The sequence below is a fragment of the Schistocerca americana genome, chromosome 1 (genome assembly GCF_021461395.2).
Source record: "Schistocerca americana isolate TAMUIC-IGC-003095 chromosome 1, iqSchAmer2.1, whole genome shotgun sequence".
Taxonomy (NCBI): Eukaryota; Metazoa; Arthropoda; class Insecta; order Orthoptera; family Acrididae; genus Schistocerca; species Schistocerca americana.
The window spans coordinates 234,319,292-234,334,250 of NC_060119.1; positions in this window are offsets into that span (position 1 = coordinate 234,319,292).

The window sequence follows — 14,959 nt, forward strand, 5'->3', positions numbered from 1 at the left end:
GGTACCCCATGACGATCAAAGTGCAAAAGGAGAATAATGACTTGCTTCCCAACAGCTACCAATGAAAATTCAACAACATCAATTGAAATTAAATGGTAATATACAGTTGAAAAAGTGAAAAAGTTGCCAGAGACAGTTAAAATTAATGTTTGGAAGTGAGGAACATTTTATATCTGCTAAATGTGGTGTAAAATTGAAGTTATAAGAAGTTCCTGCTTCTATAACAGCTATTCTGTCAGTTCCAGATCTCACCTACAGCCTGCAATAAATGTGCAAACCAGGACCAAAAGGTTTACAATTAGTTTTTGAGAACTATAAAAGTATTTTTCAGAAAGACAATTGACTCTTGCCATTACAGTGAGAAGTAAGGGAAATATGTACACATTAAATTTTATACATAAGGAATTTAAATACCATGTAGCTTTGCCAAGAGAGACCACTGAATTATGGTGTAAAAGTATGGGTGACCTGACTTATGATAAGTCATGCACATATTGAAGGGAAACAGACCTCACAGCCTATTAAATGCGAAAAGTAAATACAAACAATCTACTATGGTTTATTCATAGTGATCTAATTGGACCAATTAGTGCGAGTTCACATAATGATACACCGAAGAGCCAAAAACCTGGTACACATGCCTAGCATCGTGTGGGGTCCCAAGAAGTGCCGCAACATGATATGGCATGAACTTAATTAATGTCTGAAGTAGTGCTGGAGGGAATTGACACTATGAATCCTGCAGGGCTGTCCATAAGTCCATAGGAGCACGATAGGGTAGGATCTCTTCTGAACAGCACATTGAAGGCATCCCAGATATTCTCAATAATGTTCATGTCTGGGGAGTTTGGTGGCCAGCGAAAATGTTTAAATTCAGAAGAGTGTTCCTAGAGCCACTCTGTAGCAATTCTAGACGTGTTGGGTGTCGCATTGTCCTGGTGGAATGCTCAATTCCATCGGAAAGCACAATGGACATGAATGGATGCAGGTGATCAGACAGCATGCTTATGTACACGTCACCTGTCAGACTCATGCCTAGACGTAATAGGATCCCATATCACTTCAATTGCACAGGGCCACACCATTACAGAGCCTCCACCAGCTTGAACAGTCCCCTGCTGACATTCAGGGTCCATCGATTCGTGAGGTTGTCTCCATACCCATACACATCCATCTGCTCAATACAATCTGAAACGAGACTTGTCCAACCAGGGGCCGCGCGGGATTAGCCTAGCAGTCTAGGGCGCTGCAGTCATGGAATGTGCGACTGGTCCCGGTGGAGGTTTGAGTCCTCCCTCGGGCATGTGTGTGTGTGTGTTTGTCCTCAGGATAATTTAGGTTAAGTAGTGTATAAGCTTAGGGACTGATGACCTTAGCAGTTAAGTCCCATAAGATTTCACACAGATTTGATTTTTTTTGTCCAATCAGGCAATATGTTTCCAGTCATCAACAGCCCAATGTCAGTGTCAACAGGTCCTGGCGAGGCTTAAAGCTTTGTGTCCTGCAGTCATCAAGGGTACATGAGTGTGCCTTCAGCTCCAAAAGCCCGCATCGATGATGTTTGGTTGAATGGTTCGCTATAGCCGGCCGAAGTGGCCGTGCGGTTAAAGGCGCTGCAGTCTGGAACCGCAAGACCGCTACGGTCGCAGGTTCGAATCCTGCCTCGGGCATGGCTGTTTGTGATGTCCTTAGGTTAGTTAGGTTTAACTAGTTCTAAGTTCTAGGGGACTAATGACCTCAGCAGTTGAGTCCCATAGTACTCAGAGCCATTTTTTTGAATGGTTCGCACGCAGACACTTGTTGATGAGCCAGCATTGAAATCTGCAGCAATTTGCAGTAGGATTGCACTTCTGTCACTTTGAATGATTCTCTTCAGTCGTCGTTGGTCCGATTCTTGCAGGATCGTTTTCTGGCCACAGCAATGTGAGAGGTTTGATGTTTTACCAGATTTCTGATATTCACGGTACACTCGTTAAATAGTCGTATGGGAAAATACCCGCTTCATTGCCAACTCAGAGACGCTGTGTCCCATCGCTCATGCGACGACTATAACACCAAGTTCAAACTCGCTTAAATCTTTATAACCTTCCTATTTGCACATCTCTGTATTTGAATACACATGCCTGTACCAGTTTCTTTGGCACTTCACTGTAAAACGTACGTCTTAACATTTATTGATGTCTTTGCTCCTTTTCAAGTATGTTTTTCACAAACAAAGTCTGAAGTGTCAGAGTTTTCAAAGATTTTTGAGTTATGTCTACACATCACTTTTACTTGAAATTATCTTCATTCTGATTATGAGTGAGAGAATATGTCGAATTAGCTGAAGACTTGCAGTGAATACTTTGGCATTCAATTTGAATTCATAACGAGATATACACGGCAGCAGAATGAGGTTTCTGACATTTAAATAGGTCTACTTTGGATGAAGTACATCATATGCTTCTGAAATCAAAACTTGGCGAGTGTTTCTGGATGTAAGCAAAATTGGCTGCGGTCTACGTTGGAAATAGGAGCCCCATATACAGCTCTGGAATGACAAGTACCAGCAGCTCTATGGCATGGAAGAAAACTCAGCTAGGAGAAGAAGAAGTGTTTTGGTTGTGTAACCTTTTTACGAATTCCACAAGCACTTATAGTTAGAACGGTTGGTTATCGTTCACTCTGATGCAATTGCTCGGGCTAAAATCCAGATTTTGATGTCCAGAGCTGTAGAAATAAGTACTTCAGGAAAAGGATGTAATGTTTGATGAGATGATATTCAATTCTGATGAGACAACTACTGAATAGTAGTGGCTTTCAGGAGAAGAAGAAAAAAGGACAGACAAATACAAGATTGACAAGTACAAGATAGATGAAAATAGATCACTGGATTACAAGACAGACGAAAACAAGATGGAAGGAGAAGAGCGAAAATTCAAGAAAATAAGCTGTGGCACCTCAAATGGCACAAATTATTTGATGAAGCAACAGGAAATGAAGGATGCTAGTGTAATTTGTCGATTATGCAGTATAGTGTCCCTTTTGAAATATTCAAGCCAATATATTTGAAGTATATAGTAAAAGGACTCTGAATAATATTATATAGACATAAACGCCAAATTAATTATGAAAATATATTAAATTAGCTTCAAAGAAAGACTATAATGATAGCAATGTAATAAGAAGGCATTATTTATTTAGATGAGATAGTAGTGCATAACGTTTTCGAAACTAACATTATTGTCTTTGTCATTATATATAAGAGGAAAAAAACATTTAAAATCACATCGAGTCAGATCATTTCTTCTGCTGTATGTAAGGTACGCTTACTATTGTAAAGCAGTAGCTTTTGTTCTATTTGATCTCATATGTAGCGAATAATTCAAGTTTGTATTCTCTGCTTAATGGAAATGTATTTACAAAAAGTGACTGCATTGTATTACTTAAGGAACCCATGCAAACAATTCTTCCTGAATTAATAATTACAAGAAGTTACTTACCATTTCTTCAGTCTCTGAGAAGCGACTAGTGGTGATCTTTGACTGGCAACAATTGGCCGCCATTACTCGGGTTATTTAAATTTATTTTTTTGTGTAACATATCACCACAGCCGGAGCAGGAAGAATCATTTCAAGTTGAAACTTCCTGGCAGATTAAAACTGTGTGCCAGACCAAGACTCGAACTCGGGACCTTTGCCTTTCGTGGGGAAGTGCTCTACTACTGAGCTACCCAAGCACGACTCACGCTCCGCACTCACAGCTTTACTTCTGCCAGTATCTCGTCTCCTACCTTCCAAACTTTACAGAAGCTCTCCTGTGAACCTTGCAGAACTAGCACTCATGATAGAGAGGATATTGCAGAGACATGGCTTAGCCACAGCCTGGGGGATGTTTCCAGAATGAGATTTTCACTATGCAGCGGAGTGTGCGTTGATATGAAACTTCCTGGCAGATTAAAACTGTATGCTGGACCGAGACTCCAACTTGGGACCTTTGTCATTCGCGTGCAAGTGCTCTACCACCGAGCTACTCAAGCACGACTCACGCTCCGCCCTGACAGCTTCACTTCTGCCAGTATCTCGTCTCCTACCTTCCAAACTATACAGAAGCTCTCCTGCGAACGTTGCAGAACTAGCACTGCTGAAAGAAAGGATATTGCGGAGACAGTTCTGCAAGGTTCACAGGAGAGATTCTGTAAAGTTTGGAAGGTAGGAAACGAGATACTGGCAGAAGTAAAGCTGTGAGTGCGGAGCGTGAGTCGAGCTTGGGTAGCTCAGTAGTAGAGCACTTGCCCACGAAAGGCAAAGGCCCGAGCTCGAGTCTTGGTCTGGCACACAGTTTTAATCTGCCAGGAAGTTTCAACTTGAAATGATTCTTCCTGCTCCGGCTGTGGTGATATGTTACACAAAAAATAAATTTGATACTCCGAGTAATGGCGGCCAATTGTTGCCAGTCAAAGATCACCACTAGTCGCTTCTCAGAGACTGAAGAAATGGTAAGTAACTTCTTGTAATTATTAATTCAGGAAGAATTGTTTGCATGGGTTCCTTAAGTAATACAATGCAGTCACTTTTTGTAAATACATTTCCACTAAGCACAGAATACAAACTTGAATTATTCGCTACATATGAGATCAAATAGAACAAAAGCTACTGCTTTACAATAGTAAGCGTACCTTACATACAGCAGAAGAAATGATCTGACTCGATGTGATTTTAAATGTTTTTTTCCTCTTATATATAATGACAAAGACAATAATGTTAGTTTCGAAAACGTTATGCACTACTATCTCATCTAAATAAATAATGCCTTCTTATTACATTGCTATCATTATAGTCTTTCTTTGAAGCTAATTTAATATATTTTCATAATTAATTTGGCGTTTATGTCTATATAATATTATTCAGAGTCCTTTTACTATATACTTCAAATATATTGGCTTGAATATTTCAAAAGGGACACTATACTGCATAATCGACAAATTACACTAGCATCCTTCATTTCCTGTTGCTTCATCAAATAATTTGTGCCATTTGAGGTGCCACAGCTTATTTTCTTGAATTTTCGCTCTTCTCCTTCCATCTTGTTTTCGTCTGTCTTGTAATCCAGTGATCTATTTTCATCTATCTTGTACTTGTCAATCTTGTATTTGTCTGTCCTTTTTTCTTCTTCTCCTGAAAGCCACTACTATTCAGTAGTTGTCTCATCAGAATTGAATATCATCTCATCAAACATTACATCCTTTTCCTGAAGTACTTATTTCTACAGCTCTGCACATCAAACTCTAGATTTTAGCCCGAGCAATTGCATCAGAGTGAACGATAACCAATCGTTCTAACTATAAGTGCTTGTGGAATTTGTAAAAAGGCTACACAACCAAAACACTTCTTCTTCTCCTAGCTGGGTTTTCTTCCATGCCATAGAGCTGCTGGTACTTTTCATTCCAGAGCTGTATATGGGGCTCCTATTTCCAACATAGACTGCAGCCAATTTTGCTTACATCCAGAAACACTCGCCAAGCTTTGATGTCAGAAGCATATGATGCACTTCATCCATAGTAGTCCTATTTAAATGTCAGAAACCTTGCCCGCGAAAGGCAAAGGTCCCGAGTTCGAGTCTCGGCCCGGCATACAGTTTTAATCTGCAAGGAAGTTTCATATCAGCGCACACTCCGCTGCAGAGTGAAAATCTCATTCTGGAAACATCCCTCAGGCTGTGGTTAAGCCATGTCTCCGCAATATCCTTTCTTTCATGAGTGCTAGTTCTGCAAGGTTTGCAGGAGAGCTTCTGTAAAGTTCGGAAGGTAGCAGACGAGATACTGGCAAAAGTAAAGCTGTGAGTGCGGGGAGTGAGTCGTGCTTGGGTAGCTCGTGGTAGAGCACTTGCCCGCGAAAGGCAAAGGTCCTCAGTTCGAGTCTCGGTCTGGCACACAGTTTTAATCTACTAGGAAGTTTCATATCAACGCACACTCCGCTGCAGAGGGAAAATCTCATTCTGGATGATTTGAACTTATTCAAATAACTTTAGTGCTAAGCTTCACTAATTTTATTTCGTCAAAAATGTATACTTTCAAAGATACGATTTATTCTAGGTCAGTGAAATTAGCCTGTATTACATTACCCCAAAAGCATTTGAAATAATTTGTAAGGAGCCTGGCACCCATTTGAAACATAATTTAATAATTATCTTTGGCCACCTGCAATTCGATATATATATATATATATATATATATATATATATATATATATATATATATATACATATATACATATATATATATATATATATATATATATATATATATATATATAATCCCTTTCTTGTGTTTCACATACTAATAATAATAATTAATAACCACATAAAGGAAGGGATATTATAAATGCCGCCAGGTAACGTGGGGCTCAATAATATATATATATATGACCATGTCATAATAAATAAAGCTCAGTAATATTGGGGCAAGACATAGTGATTTTATATATATATACATACAGGGTGAGTCACCTAACATTACCCCTGGATATATTTCGTAAACCACATCAAATACTGACGAATCGATTCCACAGACCGAACGTGAGGAGAGGGGCTAGTGTAATTGGTTAATACAAACCATAAAAAAATGCACGGAAGTATGTTTTTTAACACAAACCTAGGTTTTTTTTAAATGCAACCCCGTTAGTTTTGTTAGCACATCTGAACATATAAACAAATACGTAATCAGTGCCGTTTGTTGCATTGTGAAATGTTAATTTCATCCGGAGATATTGTAACCTAAAGTTGACGCTTGAGTACCACTCCTCCGCTGTTCGATCATGTGTATCGGAGAGCACCGAATTACGTAGGGATCCAAAGGGAACGGTGATGGACCTTAGGTACAGAAGACACTGGAACAGCACATTACATCCACATGCTAACACCTTGGTCTTTTTCACTGACGCACATGTACATTACATTGAGGGGTGAGGTACACGTACACACGTGGTTTCCGTTTTCAATTACGGAGTGGAATAGAGTGTCCCTGGCATGTCAGGCCAAATAGATGTTCAATGTGGTGGCCATTATTTGCTGCACACAATTGCAATCTCTGGCGTAATGAATGTCGTACACGCCGCAGTACATTGGTGTAATGTCGCCGCAGGCTGCCACAATACGTTGTTTCATAACCTCTGGGGTTGTAGGCACATCATGGTACACATTCTCCTTTAACGTACCCCACAGAAAGAACTCCAGAGGTGTAAGATCAGGAGAACGGGCTGGCCAATTTATGCGTCCTCCACGACCTATGAAACGCCCGTCGAACATCCTGTCAAGGGTCAGCCTAGTGTTAATTGCGGAATGTGCAGGTGCACGATCATGCTGATACCACATACGTCGATGCGTTTCCAGTGGGACATTTTCGAGCAACGTTAGCAGATCATTCTGTAGAAACGCGGTGTATGTTGCAGCTGTTTGGGCTCCTGCAATCAAGTGAGGACCAATGAGGTGGTCGCCAATGATTCCACACCATACATTTACAGTCCATGGTCGCTGTCGCTCTACCTGTCTGAGCCAGCGAGGATTCTCCACGGACCAGTAATGCATGTTCCGTAGATTCACTGCCCCGTGGTTTGTGAAACCCGCTTCATCAGTAAACAGGTAGAATTGCAACGCATTCTCTGTTAATGCCCATTGACAGAATTGCACTCGATGATTAAAGTCATCACCATGTAATTGCTGATGTAGCGACACATGAAATGGGTGAAAGCGGTGACGATGCAGTATGCGCATGACATTACTCTGACTCAGTCCACTGGCTCTCGCAATGTCCTGTGTACTCATGTGTGGGTTCATGGCAACAGCAGCTAACACACCAACTGCAGCCGCTTCTCCTGTGACGGGCCTGTTACGGACCCGTTTGCGTGCTACGACCATACCTGTTGCATACAGTTGGCGGTAGATGTTTTGCAATGTGCAGCACGTTGGATGCTCTCTGTCCGGGTACCATTCTGCATACATCCTGCAGGCTTCAGCTGCATTTCGTCGATACTCGCCATAGATGAGTATCATCTCCGCCTTTTCAGAGTTCGATTACACCATGGTCACAGTTCCTACAACACTACACTATCACAGACATCTGGTAACACAGTGTACTACAGTTGGTCTGCGTGCGGAGACGAATGCAGAATAACAATAGCAGCAAGCGCTACATGCGGACACTGCGACAGCTAGACCAAACCACAACAGTGCACTACAACCACACTCTTAAACACAGTCGTCATTGTAAACATGTCCCTGCAGATGCTGCTCGCCGACCGTGGGCCCGTGTTTATTACAACACGCAACTGAATGTCGGAGGTTTCAAGCGTCAACTTTAGGTTACAATATCTCCGGATGTAATTAACATTTTACAATGCAACAAACGGCACTGATTACGTATTTGTTTATATGTTCAGATGTGCTAACAAAACTAACGTGGTTCCATTTAAAAAAACGTAGGTTTGTGTTAAAAAATATACTTCCGTGCATTTTTGTATGGTTTGTATTAAACAATTACACAGCCCCTCTCCTCATGTTCGGTCTGTGGAATCGGTTCGTCAGTATTTGATGTGGTTTACGAAATATATCCAGCGGTAACGTTAGGTGACTCACCCTGTGTATATATATATATATATATATACAGGGTGGTCAGAAAACGTGTGAAATGCTTGTAGGGATGTTACGGGGCAGGTTGTACTGAGACATAAATGTTAAGAAAGAAACTCGATACATCGCTCCGTTTCTGAGTTATTTAGCATAGAATTTAGCCAATCGGGGCGTCGCGTGCTCGCATTCAAGCGGCCTGCCAGGGGCGGTGTTGCCCAATGAGTGCTTTGTCTCGTTAGCTGAAACTTGAATTTACGCGCGCTACGATTCGATTGGCTAACTTCAATGCTAAATAACTCGGAAACGGCGCAAAGTATCAAATTTCTTCCTTAACATTTATGTCTCAGTACAACCTGCCCTGTAACATCCCTACAAGCATTTCACACATTTTCTGACCACCCTGTATATATATATATATATATATATATATATATATATATATATATATATAATATATATGTGTGTGTGTGTGTGTGTATGTGTGTGTGTGTGTGTGTGTGTGTGTGTGTGTGTGTGTGTGTGTGTGTGTGTATGTGTGTGTGTGTGTGTGTGTTTATTAATGTGTACAGCATGTATTCTAATACTAAACAAATTTCATTTCATGTATAAATTTGACAAACGAGAGCACCAGAGAAGAAAATTTTAGACCCTGAGAGGATGGAGATAGAAATAAGAAAAGTACCAAGGTAAGGACCACTAAGCATCATGTCTTGCTACATTGACCTGTATCATCAGAGTACAGTATGGTAGATGATACACGGTACATAGTGAAGTAGATAAAAGTTTGTATTTGTAAAAAGAAGCGCAAGCAAAGGATGATTTTGTGACGTTAAAAGTAGTAACCATTCTTATTGAAGAAATTAGTCTGCATTTCTAGCCCAGAGTAAGTTTTGTAGTGAGTAAAATGACTTTATTGGCATTATGGGTAGAGTTGGAGTTACAACCAGATAATTATACCAATATTCCGAATGATGTTCAGTTGTTGAGTAAAATTGATAGGAGTACGGAGATGTTAGATGTTGAGAGTGATCTAAGGGGTGAGATACTGTAGTTTCCTGTGAAATGACAGAAAGTAGTCAGCACACTGAAGAATTAGAACTGGTAGCTGCTACTAGTAGTGCCAGTGTCAATGTTCAAAGGAGTGGAGCAACAATGACACCGGTATGTTCACTGATACCAGACCCAATTGCAGAATTTCTCCGGAAATTAGAAGAAAGAGATAGACTAAGGGAAAAGGAAAGAGAAGAAAAAGACAGATTAAGGGAAGCAGAAAGAGAAGAAAAGGATAGATTAAGGGAAGAAAAAGCTAGAGAGAGAGATAAGGTTTTAATGGAAAGTATAAATATGCAGTTTGAGAAGGTAAAGTTGGAAATAAACGAAATAAGGAAGCCTATACCGAACTGCCGAACATAGTCAGCGACATAGCACAAGATGTGCAAACGCTGCAAACAGCACACACAGTTATGAAAGACGAAGTAGTGCAACTCACCAACTGTATGGGAAAAATAGAAATCGTTACACGGCGTATATAAATTTATTTTCTTGTGTAACACCACAGCCGGAGCAGAAAGAGTCATTTCAAGTTATTCAATTAACTAAATGCAAAGCTTCACTAATTTTATTTCATCAAAAAATGCATACTTCCAAAGATACGATTTATTCTAGGTCAGTGAACTTAGCCTGCATTACATTTCTCCAAAAGCTTTTGAAATAATTTGTAGAGAGCCTGGCGCTCATTTGAAACATAATTTAATATTTATCTTTGGCCACCTACAAAACAGTATATATATATATATATATATATATATATATATATTTCTTACACTATCCCTTTCTTGTGTTTCACTTAGTAATAATAATAATAATTAATAGCCACAGAAAGGAAGGGATAATAGAGCAGTGCTGGCCTTGCATGCTGAATCGTTGGTTGATGATGTTTCTGAATGTCATGAAGATATAAAGGGACACATGATGACGTAAATGGAGAGAAGTGAGCAGCAAAAAGTAAAGTTACTGGAACTGAATGAGACATGGGCACTGACGGAGTACTGTCCAGAGAAGAAACCAGTTGATAGCAAATGCGTCCTCAAAATGAATGTAATCGAGATGGAGAAACTGAGGGACATAAGGCAAGCCTTGTCATTAAAGTCTGTGCTCAGAGGAAGAGTTATGATTACAATGAAACGATTGCTGTTTTTGCATGTTTGGGTAGGTTGAAAACATTATGGTCTATCATTTTTGAAGGGGATCTATATATGTTTTTTTTCTTCAAAAATGTGTGAATTCCTAAGGGAGTTCTTTTCCTTTACGTGGGGCACTACATCCATATATTTGTCAACAGACATTTTGGTACTTTCCACCTTGACTGTTTTCATAAGTATTCAATTTATTATACCTTGTGTGATTGGCCAATTTCTGCCTTGAAGGCCATTTTATAGCACTGCAGGTGTCGATGTGTTGCACAATTATCCTGTTAACAAACGGCGATACAACTGATCTGAAAGGGAGCCCATAAAGTACAATTGTCAGAATTAAAGCAGAAAGTTTACTGTATGCAGTAGTAGCCATCTTCATTACTAATGCCACGTTATAGAACACTACATGTGTTCGCTTTTGTTGTCAAACACTGACTTTGGATGACTATTACCACTCAGTAAGCTTTCTGGTTTTAATTCTGGCACTTACACGTTATGTAGTTGCTTTCAGATTGGTTGTATCATTGTTTATTAACAGGATAACTACACAACACGTCGACATCCACTGCACTCTAAAATGGCCTGCAAGGCCGAAATTGGCGAATCATTCAAGGTATAATAAGCTAAATACAAGGGGGAAAATAATAAAATGTCTTTCAACAAATATGTGACTGTGGTGCCCCACATGAAGAAAATAACATAAATGGATCTCTTCAATGATGTTTGACCCTAAAGATCTCAACCTAGTCAAACATGTAGCAGGAGCACAGATTTTTTTATAATCATAACCCTTCTTCTGAGCACAGACTTCAATTACCAGCCTCACTTTATATCTTTCAATCTCTCCACCTTGATTATGTTTCATTTTGAAGATACACTGGCTATCAATTGGTTTCTTCTCTGGACAGTACTCAGTCAACTCCCATGTCTCATTAAATTCCAATGACTTTATTTCTTTGTTGATCACTTCCATCTATTCATGTTCATGTTTATGTTAATTATGTGTATTCTGTCAATTCCAAACATTAGCTAGAGCCTGCTTTGAATATGTAAACCAGAATCAATAGATTTGCAAGTAATTTTGAAGAATGTAAAGACATTATTCAGAGGGATAATGTGACTCTTGAAGTGGTGCAAGAAAGTGAGTGATACAGCTAAACAATAAATTTTATATGTAAGGAACTTCAGGTCATGTAGCTTCACTAACAGGTAGGACTTGACCTGTTGGTAAGTTCCAGACACAAGTGGACAGAATTAATCATAAATATAGCTAGTCAGATTAAGAGATTTGTCATACATGTACTGAAGAGAGATAGACCTCATGATCTCATAAAATTTAACATTTATTGATGCCCTTACCCTTTTTCATGTATATTGTCTAGAAACAAAGTCAGAAGTGTCAGAGTTATTTAGACTTTTTAAGTAATTGTCTTCATTATGATAATGAGTGAGAGTACACAACACTACATAAATATGTATAGGTCACAGAATGCAAGATTTTCCAATCATAATCTAAGATTGAATTTGGAACCATGGTCGCCTCAAGAACAATGGTCCCTGTTGGCAACTTGACACACTGCATATCATTGCATCAGTTCTGAAACATGAAAAGCAAAAAAAATTACCTCTCACTGAAAATCAGTGACAACATCACAACATCTCCAATAATTACGGCAAGAACGTTTTGTAAACTTAATTGCACATAGAATTGTGCAAGAATACTAGAGTCAGTTATTATTGTCCAATTCTTAAATACAAGTAGCATTCAAAAAGGTCTTTAAATTTATTCCAGAATTGTGACTTACTGTTTCCTGACCATATATTTTGTAAGAGTTTCTGTGTAAATTTATACAGTTTAAAACATTTTACGACAAAGTATGTTTGTCATAAGTTCTAGATAACTATGTTACAGCTTAAAGAGCTATTATTGTTAAACATTGTGGTCCCATTGATAACTTGTTTTAAAGTAGCACCACGATTTTAAGTTTTTATTTTCAATAATCATATAATTCAAAACTTTAAAAATGGTAGCGATTGTGCTACATAGATTTTCACTGTTTGCATCCATCTTGTTTCTAAAGTAAAAATGTGTCTCTAAGTAAAAACCCATTTGACAAAAGATAATTAACTTCATTGCAGTACTTGTAACTTTATTCCTGAAATGTTAAAGTTAAATTGCTCCTTCAGCGCTGGCAACCAAAAACTTTGTAAAATAACATTTTTTTCAAAGGGATTGGCATACAGCATGGTAATATTAGTTCTCTTTGAGACTTCAAATTACATGCTGTTATGCTGAGGATAATACTGAGTTGTTAGGAATACAACTTAGGTAGCCAGTGGAGTGAAGTGCCATTTATATGCATGTTCCACAAACGTTCATCAAAATTATAAATTAGACTCGTTACCCTACTCACACTTTGGAAGGAACCCACTGACAGCTTTTGATTCCCTTGACTATAAAGTAAATTCCAGTTAGGTTACACATATTTAAAAGTATTAAAAAGTATTTGAAATTTATACAGTAAAGTGTTTGTAAAGTGCAGAACAAATGCCAGTACTCTATTGTATGGAGGTTCACAGAAATTTTTCCCAGAGGGGGAAACATTCAAAACTTACCAGTTCTGTTACAACTGGTTTGGTGAGGCTGAAAACGTGTCCTACACCAAGAACTAATTATTTGCTTAGTATTTTTAAGGTAAATTATGTTGGTGCCAAAACAGTAAACATATTTCAATAGCACATTAAAAGTATGTTTCTTATGTTATTAACATGAATATGGATGCCACCTTTTGATTCAACGATCTGAAATTAAATCCTCATATAATTAAATCAAGGGTATGCAATGTGTTATGAAATACATAAAACTATATAATATTCACAAAAATAACTTATTCACACATTCATAATATTAGGTTGAAAGTGAAAATTAAAAAGCTGGAATAAGAAGAAAAGTCAGAATGACTGAGAAAAATCCTGCTGGACTTCAAAAAAATTGGTTCTTTAATACTCCTCAAAACAGAGGAACAGGGAATATACATTTACAAAATAGTAGTAGTAGCAGTTTTAGAAACAGTAGCAGGCTTCTAAGGGACTCGAAGCTTCCATGCCAATCTTGCATGATTCCTCCAGCTTATCCTGTCTTGCCATCCGGAGTGGCCGTGTGGTTCTAAACGCTACAGTCTGGATCTGAGCGATCACTACGAAGGCAGGATCGAATCCTGCATCAGGCAAGGCTGTGTGTGATGTCCTTAGGTTAGTTAGGTTTAATTAGTTATAAGTTCTAGGCGACTGATGACCTCAGAAGTTGAGTAGCATAGTGCTTAGAGCCATTTTTCTCCTGTCTTCTGCTTCCTCTTTCCAGTTATTTGTTTCCAATCATTCACACATGCATATGCATACATGCATACATATGCATATATTGCATGCGCTTACAATGGCTTATTCAATTTCGATGCAATTTATAGCACTTTTCTTATAAAATGTATCAGCTGTTCACGTTAATGGCTTTATTGCATTACTTTCACGGTAGTATCAACTGGCATAAATGAAGTTGAATGAAATGTTTTTTGAAAACTACATTTTTTTGGGTTAGGTAAAGTGTAGCACAGGGACAATCTATGACGAAATGAATATGGATATTTTCCAGAAATCATCCTCTACTTGGCGTGAAGAATCACTTTCTAGCAGCCTAGAACTGCACGAAGGTAATCTTTTCAGTTATGGTGTGGCATGCCAACGGAAATGTAGAATTTGAAACTCTGTGACTACATGTGGCTCTGTGTTGCACCCATAGACTTTGAGAAAGTGCCAGTCCTGGAAAGTAGATAAATCACTCCATTTCCACATTACGACTGCCCTGTTTTCCCCGCCAACACTCCACTGCTAGTGGTGCCACTTGCTATGTGTGAGTGATTACTGCACGTTGAAGTCGAACATAGGCGCTGGTTACATTAATGTGACTGGACAATGTACAATACAGCATTACTGTGTTTTTCTGAGTGTACTGAAATAGCTGTAACATGTAAAACTGAATTCACAATTACGAAGGCATCATGGGTTTTCTTTCTCCACAGATTATTGGCATGCTCTGTTCTGATTACTTTTTGCATCAAGTGGAGGGGGCATTATTATGGGAATTGGGGATGGGTGACTGGCACCTA